The sequence below is a fragment of the Crocodylus siamensis genome, chromosome 3, assembly GCF_052110815.1.
Source record: "Crocodylus siamensis isolate JL-2025a chromosome 3, ASM5211081v1, whole genome shotgun sequence".
NCBI classification, from domain to species: domain Eukaryota; kingdom Metazoa; phylum Chordata; order Crocodylia; family Crocodylidae; genus Crocodylus; species Crocodylus siamensis.
In genome coordinates, this window is record NC_143397.1 from 182,111,702 (window position 1) to 182,120,285 (window position 8,584).

The 8,584-nt window shown below is 49.4% G+C and overlaps 1 long non-coding RNA gene across 3 annotated transcripts; it reads right to left on the reverse strand.

The window, feature by feature from the left end:
- Positions 1-235: 235 nt before the first annotated feature.
- On the reverse strand, positions 236-7,456 carry LOC149869201 (uncharacterized). 3 transcript variants are annotated; one of them, XR_016441087.1, is made up of 4 exons: positions 6,343-7,456; positions 6,011-6,169; positions 4,011-4,082; positions 236-452 (listed from the first exon to the last, which is right to left on the reverse strand). It is a non-coding gene; the product is annotated as an uncharacterized LOC149869201 (long non-coding RNA). The 3 variants fall into 3 exon arrangements; XR_016441086.1 differs by lacking the exon at positions 236-452 and having other exon boundaries at positions 3,598-4,082; positions 6,343-6,498; positions 6,590-7,456; XR_016441085.1 differs by lacking the exon at positions 236-452 and having other exon boundaries at positions 3,598-4,082.
- Between the last annotated feature and the right edge of the window lie 1,128 nt (positions 7,457-8,584).

Consider the following 8,584-nt stretch of genomic DNA (forward strand, 5'->3'; position numbering starts at 1 on the left):
TCAGCTGGCAAGTGAAAGATGTGCACTTATAACACTTCCAGCAGAGATAAGATTTGGACCTGGATTCCCTGCTTCGTAGTCAAGTGTTTTAACTGTTGTGGACAGGCCCCAAGGTCATGGTGGGCCGAGTGCGGATCGAAGAGGTGGGATTAGCGGCGAGGAGTCAGAGCGGTTTGGGACACATGCGGTTTCAAAAACAGATAGCTTTTATTGTTTACTTATGCCACTGATGGTGGTGTAGCGTAGGCAGGTCAAACTTGGTTACAAATGAGTACGATAACGTGATAACAGTGGACGAGAAACTGTGCCGGGTCGATAACAGGAACAATGTCGAATGATCAGGAACGAGTTGAGTAAACGTGGAACGAGAAATCAAAACTGAAACGTAGTGATGAAGAATGAGAAGCGAACGGATGGTCGAGAACGGATAGCCGAGAACGAGTTGAATAAAACTGGAACGTGAACAGGTAATCATAGTCGAATCGTAAACGAGTAATCAGAGTTGGAGTGAAACGAATGTTAGAAATATTATTAAAAATACATTATCAATAGCAGATTTAGAAAAACACAGCTGCTAGCCCTCCTTGTCTCCGTAATGGGAGAGGGAAGGGGGGTTGGAAATTGAAGGGAAAACTACCAAAGGCTCTTTGTACTAAGGTATCACTCTCTCTTTGTTCTGCAAATTTACTATCTCTTTGTTACACTAAATCACACTTTCTTTCATGGCTCCCACATTTCTTAGGCTAAGATAAGAGTAATTACCATCTTAGCCTTGGGGTTGAACCTTGAATAACCTTGGGTCCCTTTTGAGCACGCGCAATAAGCTAATACATATTAAGCCTATCCGTCCCGCATACTTAAGTAGTTAATTATAATACACATGGGATGTATGATCTGACATATTCACATGCATGTTTGTATGAACCGGAAATGAGTTGTAAGAGTTCCTGCTTCTGTACACGTGCCAGAAGAGAGGGGATAAAAGCCTGCTAATGATTGTTCCGGGGGGCAGAGCGTTTGATCTTTTGTCTCTCTCTCTCTCTGACCCTATTTGCAAATATATACCTTTTGTATCACCAACAATGTGTGCCTAAGTATCATTGATATTCATTGAGCCTCCAAAGAAACGAACCGTGATTTTTACATCACGAAGACGAGTAATGTGCCCAGAAACAACAGCGGGGAGACCAGTGGAGCTCTAGGGAGTGAACCAGGGCTCTAGGTCTAGGAGGCTCTCCTGAGAGGCAGTCTCTGCAGTAGCAATCTCTGCCCTCAGACTGGGCGTGGGCCAAAACTTACAAGCCTTAAATATGAAATGTGTGGCCAGTCATAAGGCTTCCCCTGTGGAAAGTTCCAGTGTGTTCTGGTGCCTGTTTGAGCATGCGCATGTTGCCAATTCAGGTTACCTCATGGCAGAGCTATGATTGACAAGCCTGGGGTCATGCATGGGGCACGTGCTGGGCATGCTCACTAGCCCTCTGGGGATTTTCCGCAGCTTGTCAGCACTTGTCTATGCTTAACCCTGTGTTAGCCAGCACGCTTATCAAATTTGGTTGTGACACTAACTACTAGGATATTACCGTACAAGGTGACAGCACCCTGCTTTTCTTTCTTAAAATAAAAATGGTGACTACAGCTGCATTTTATGAAGTTCCCAACTCTGTTTTTAAGTGTATAGTACATGCTGTAAGAATGCCTACAGACTGAGGTCTTCAGGAACCTTAGTAGAATTATGCCTAGTTTCTTAGTACTAGTTGGGTTTAGGTGGGAGCTAGGCACAGAGCTGCTCAACCTTCTCAAGAAGGGGCAAGTTCTGAACACATGCAAATTTGCAATTCTAGTTTGCAAGTCACCAGGAAAACTTTAAAGTAAAATGTACATTCCTTGATAATGAACGCAATCTTTCCAGCTGGGATTAAGCTTCTCATGTCTTGCCAAACTTTATACTCATGTTTCCTATTTGAAAAACTTAATATGCAGAGAAAGCATCCTATCTTTAATATGTCTCTGCCTGCTGTTAGGTGCCAAAAGTGGCAAGATCAGTAATTTGGAAATTAACCTACAAAACTCTAGGAAAGTAAAGATGGTTTTGTTTCACCATCTCTAACTAGTTTTGACAGCTTTTAAATCCTTGTTACACATGCTATACTACCATTACCAGGAATGACCACAGGAAATGGTAGCTGCATAGACATGAATTTATTACAAAAGTATTTAGTGATTTATTTTGTATAATTATCCAACAAAGGTTATCAAGAACTGCATTAACTGCAGCATATACCAACACAGCAAATTAAAAGTCCTTAATTTGACAGCTGGTGGAAATTTCTTCAAAACATTTTAATAAAAATGGGATATTGTAAAAATCTCTTTGGAGAATCATTTATGGGGTAAGTTTTATTTTTTTTTCTAACAATTTTAAAAATGAAAATAATTTGGAAAAGATCATAACCAATTCTAATTCCAAAACTATATATTTTTATTTTGGGAAATGTTCACGTTCTTTGAAGCCTTTTACTCTTTTCCTATTAATAAAAGAAGGGAAAAGTGAAATGAAATCAGTTAAGAAGTGAGAGAATGCAGTATTTTCACCCTGAGATGAAGTGTTGAAAGTATATACTAGGAGGGTTTTACTGGTATGCTGATATAGCTATACTGGCAAAATCCTTCTAGCATAGACACACTTATATCAGTACTAAAGTGCTTATAGCTGTATAGCTTTTGCTGAGAACTAGCATAAGCAATACCGATACAAGCACAATTACCTCAATCTAACTGGATACATCAGAAAAACTAAAATAATATTTTTACCTGATATAGTTGTGATAATAAAGTACTTTTTAAAGTAGGTCAGGCTTATCATTGCCACTTTTTAACTTATAGATTCATAGATTCATAGATGCTAGGGTCGGAAGGGACCTCAATAGATCATCGAGTCCGACCCCCTGCATAAGCAGGAAAGAGTGCTGGGCCTACATTACCCCAGCTAGATACACATCCAACCTTCTCTTGAACACCCCCAGGGTAGGGGAGAGCACCACCTCCCTTGGGAGCCCGTTCCAGAGCTTGGCCACTCGAACTGTGAAGAAGTTCCTCCTAATATCTAATCTAAATCTGCTCTCCTCCAGCTTGTGGCCATTATTTCTTGTAACCCCCGGGGGGGCCTTGGTGAGTAAATACTCACCAATTCCCTTCTGTGCCCCCCTGACGAACTTATAGGCAGCCACCAGGTCGCCTCTCAACCTTCTCTTGCGGAGGCTGAAAAGGTCCAGTTTCTCTAATCTCTCCTCATAGGGCTTGGCCTGCAGGCCCTTAACCATACGAGTGGCCCTTCTCTGGACCCTCTCCAGGTTATCCGCATCTTTCTTGAAGTGCGGTGCCCAGAATTGCACGCAGTACTCCAGCTGCGGTCTGACCAGCGCCCGATAGAGGGGAAGTATCACCTCCTTGGACTTATTTGTCATGCATCTGCTGATGCACGATAAAGTGCCATTGGCTTTTCTGATGGTTTCGTCACACTGCCGACTCATGTTCATCTTGGAGTCTACTAGGACTCCAAGATCCCTTTCCACTTCCGTGCCACCCAGCAGGTCATTTCCTAGGCTGTAGGTGTGCTGGACATTTTTCCTCCCTAGATGCAGCACTTTGCATTTCTCCTTGTTGAACTGCATTCTGTTGTTTTCTGCCCACTTGTCTAACCTGTCCAGGTCTGCTTGCAGTTGTTCCCTGCCCTCCGGCGTGTCCACTTCGCCCCATAGCTTAGTGTCATCTGCAAACTTGGACAGAGTACATTTCACCCCCTCGTCCAAGTCGCTGATGAAGACATTAAAGAGTATCGGTCCAAGCACCGAGCCCTGCGGGACCCCACTGCCCACACTCTTCCAGGTCGAAACTGACCCATCCACCACGACTCTCTGGGTGCGACCCTCCAGCTAATTCTCCACCCACCGGACTGTGCAGTCATCCAAGTCACAGCCCCTTAACTTGTTCACCAGTATGGGGTGGGATACCGTGTCAAAGGCCTTCCTGAAGTCCAAGTATACGACATCCACCCCTCCTCCTGCGTCGAGGCGTTTTGTGACCTGGTCATAAAAAGAGACTAGATTGGTCAGGCACGATCTACCTGCCACGAACCCGTGCTGGTTTCCCCTCAGCATAATTTGTCCTGCCGGGCTCTCACAAATGTGAGCCTTGATGATTTTCTCAAAGATTTTGCCAAGGATGGAGGTGAGACTGACTGGCCTATAGTTACCCGGGTCCTCCTTCCTCCCCTTCTTGAAAATGGGAACCACATTGGCCCTTTTCCAGTCCTCCGGGACTTGACCCGTGCGCTACGAGCGTTCAAATATTCCCGCCAGTGGCTCTGCAATGATGTCGGCCAGTGCCTTCAGTACCCTCGGATGGAGCTCATCCGGGCCTGCCGACTTAAAGGCATCCAGTTCCTCCAAGTGACCCTGCACCACCTCAGGGTCCACGCATGGAAGTCTGGTGCCTTGCTGCTGCCTCCCTACACTCCCAGTGAGAGACTTGTCATGCCTCTCGCTTAGGAACACTGAGGCGAAGAACTCGTTGAGGAGTTCAGCCTTGTCCCCTCTGTCCGTCACCAATTGTTTCTGCCCATTTAGCAGGGGTCCTATTCCTCCCTGGGCCTTCCTTTTACTCCCTATATATCTAAAAAACAATTTCTTATTGTCTTTTACTTGGGTTGCCATCCTCAGCTCCATGGTAGCTTTGGCCTGTCTAACTGCCTCCCTACAAGCACGAGCAGAAGAGGTATATTCCTCTTTGGTGATCTCTCCCTGTTTCCACTTTTTATGTGCTCCCCTTTTGGCCCTTAGTCTGCCCTGGATTTCTCTGGTCAGCCAGGGAAGCCTCCTAGCCCCTTTCCCTCTTTTACCTCGCACGGGGATCGTCTCGCTTTGTGCGAGAAGGATAGCTTCTTTAAGGCACAGCCACCCTTCTTGGGCTCCCATCGTTTCAAAACTACTACTCTGCAGTGCATCCTTCACTAATCGCCTGAGTTTGCTGAAATCAGCTTTCCTAAAGTCCAGCACGTTCACCCTACTGGTTACCTTACCCACTCGACGCCTTATGTTGAATTGTACTTTTAGGTGATCACTGTCCCCCAGATGGCTACCGATCTGTAGGTCCCCTACTATGTCATCCCCCGTTGCCAATACCAGATCCAGTAAGACATTCCCCCTAGTGGGACCATGTACCTCCTGCGTCAGGTGGAGGTCCTGTACACAGGTTAGAAACCTGCGTGAGCGGTGGGACTTTGCTGTCTGTGTCTCCCAGCAGATGTCCGGGTAGTTTAGGTCCCCCATGACCACCGCCTCTTTAGCTTATGGTCTCTGAGAGTTGCCTCAGGAGCCCCAAATCTATTTCTTCCCCTTGATGTGGGGGTCTGTAGCAGACCCCTACCACCAAATCCTTTTCTCCTTGCCCCCCATGTAGCCTAACCCACAGTCCTTCTACTTCCTCATCCTTTGATTCTGTCTTGATGAGGGTTGATGTATATTGCTCCTTAACATAGAGCGCAACCCCTCCCCCCCTTTTCCCCACTCTGTCCTTTCTGTACAATCTATAGCCCTCAATATGTACCGCCCAGTCGTGGGATGGATGCCACCAGGTTTCCGTCAGCCCCACTAGGTCGTAGTCGTTTAGTGCAACCAGGAGCGCTAGTTCATCCTGCTTGTTCCCCATGCTCCTAGCATTAGTATATAGGCACTTGAGCCCTGTGACTGGTGCTTTTGCTACCCCCTCGCTCCAAGTCCTAAAGGGCTTTTTGTCCCTAACCTTCCCGTTCCTTACCTGTGCCGTATTGCTGTCCACCCCCTGTCTTTCACGTTCCCAAAGCTCTCTTTCTTCAGGCTGGGCTGTCCTTGTGGGTGCCACCTGGTTTGGTGGTCCACAGCCTCCCCCACCCTCATCTTCCCCTCCCCCTGACGAGCCTAGTTTAAAGCCCGCTGGAGGAGATCCGCCAACCTGGAAGAAAACACACGCTTACCTTTGGGGGACAGGTGAAGCCCATCCCAGCTGAGCATGTCCCTCGTTGTAATGTGTGGGTCATTGTCCAGGAAGCCGAAGCCTGCCTCGAGACACCACTGCCGAAGCCGCCAGTTGGTCTCTCGGATGCAGTTCTCATGCCGTCTTCCACGTCCGTTCACTGGTAGGATGGAAGAGAATACCACCTGTGCACCAAATTCCCTCAGCACGCTGCCGAGAGCCTGGTAGTCCGCCATCAGGTGATCGGGGGTTCTCCTGGCCGCATCATTAGTACCCACATGGACAAGGACCATGGGGTAGTAAATCGGTGGGCTTGATCCTGGCCTGGATTACCTCCGTCACATCCTGAATCTTAGCTCCAGGCAGGCAGTAGACCTCTCGTGCTGAAGGGTCCTGGCGACAAATGGGCCCTTCCATACCTCTCAGGATGGAATCGCCTATGACGAGCACGCGTCTCCTCCTCTTCTGGGTCCTCTCGGATCTCTTGATCTGTTTGGAATGTGAAGAATGTGGCATTTCTTCCTGCCCAAGGGTTTCCTCCTCCCTTTCCATCTCCTGCAGAGTCGCCAAGGCCTCGTACCTGTTCTCCAGTCGGACTGGAGAAGCTTGTACCTGCTCGCTGCGAGCCGCTCCGGTCCTGGCTGTGACCGTCTGCCACTCTGACAGTTATTTCCTTTCCCTGCAGGACCAGGCACCCAAGGAAGAAGCAGCCCAGGGAAGGACCTCCACGGCAATTTCCTCCGCCTCCCTGATCCCCCTCAGCCTGCTAACCTCCTCCCGGAGCTCCCTCACCTGTGCCTCCAGAGCCCTAAGCCGGGCACCTGCCGGACAGGTGTGGGGGCTCCCAATCTCTGCCCCCACCGGCCCTGCTGGGGATCCCCCGCAGGCCGGGAGGTAGGGGGACATCAGCTTCCCCATGGGCTCGGTCTGGGTGGAGGCCTCAGACCAGCCCCGGTTAGCCTTGTCCCCCTGGGCAGAGGCCCTAGCAGCACTCCTCGTAGACACCATTCTAAGCTGCTGTTTGTAGACCTGTGTGGTGTCTACGTCCTACCCGTACAGGAGTCCCACTCCTGGCCCTCCCAGCCCGCCCGCCGGTGCGAACGCCTGCGCAAACGCCGGCGCGCTCTGTTCGCGCTGCGCGGCTCGGGAGCGCGGCTCCCTACCGGCTCAGCTATATGGGACCCGGAGGGCTTCCCCTCCGGATCCGGCTCAGCTGTGCCGAGGCCCTCCGCCCCACTTACCTTCGGGGGATCAGCTGCTGCTGCCCCCGCTGCCGATTCCTCTGCTGCTGCTGCTGCCGCCGCCGCCGCCGCTGCCTCGGGTCAAAAGTTAGTTATGGGGCACACGTGCGTGCGGGACACACGTGTGCCTAACTCCTCTCCTTCCCGCTGCTGCTTCCCGAGTGAGGGAACTACGTCACCCTGCGGCTTTGAACCTGTGGTTTGAATTTCCCGCCCCCGCTCTAACGGCCAATCAGGCGCCTCGGTCTACCCGGAAGTGCCTGCCGGCAGTTCCGCCCCCTACGCTCCCCTGCTGGGGGGATCCGCTGCCAGGGAAGCCTGCTCCCTAAGGGTTAGCCCTTGAGGGGGCTTGCTGGCCTGGGGGGGCAGTCCCCTCCCTAGCCCTCCCTGTTTGCACGCTCTGTTCGCGCTGCGCGGCTCGGGAGCGCGGCTCCCTACCAGCTCAGCTATATGGGACCCGGAGGGCTTCCCCTCCGGATCCGGCTCAGCTGTGCCGAGGCCCTCCGCCCCACTTACCTTTGGGGGATCAGCTGCTGCTGCCCCCGCTGCCAATTCCTCTGCTGCTGCTGCTGCCGCCACCGCCGCTGCCTCGGGTCAAAAGTTAGTTATGGGGCACACGTGCGTGCGGGACACACGTGTGCCTAACTCCTCTCCTTCCCGCTGCTGCTTCCCGAGTGGAATTTGATTTTAAGTGAATTAAAGTAACACTGACTTTTTCCAATGAAAAAATGAAAATATTAGAGAAAGTGTTTTTCCCCCACTGCTTTTTAATCCTGCTACTCCCCTGCTCCCACACAGAAAAAGATAACAGAGCACTCATACATCGTATACTTCTTACTTCCTCCTCATTACACATGAAAAAGTATATATTTCAAGTCAAAGTATAACAAAAATCCGAAGTGAAACTTAGAAATTTCAATTTTTTTAACCAAACCTTAAGAAAATTATTTCCATTAAAAAAAAAAATCAGTATTTTCACAAAAAAAGCATATTAAGTTAAATATTTTAATCTTTTAATCAGCTGAACTTTAAAAAAAAACAACAACTGTTTTTATTAGGTTCACTAAATAGTCCTAAATTGATTTATCAATCAGGTCTCTGCTAGCAGCAGAACTATTGGTGGGGGTTGAGCTGGGCCCCAGCCCAAGCACCAAATTAGGAGGGTACAAAAATAGCAGCTGCACCTACTGCCACCAGCAGCCCAACCACTGTCAGTATACTGTATACTGTTGCATACTGCTACCATCCAAGGTCCAAACTGCCCAGCTATACCTCTGCTAACTACTTTCCCAGTTCAGATGTTTCTACCTGTTTTTAAAACCTCTACTCCCTTT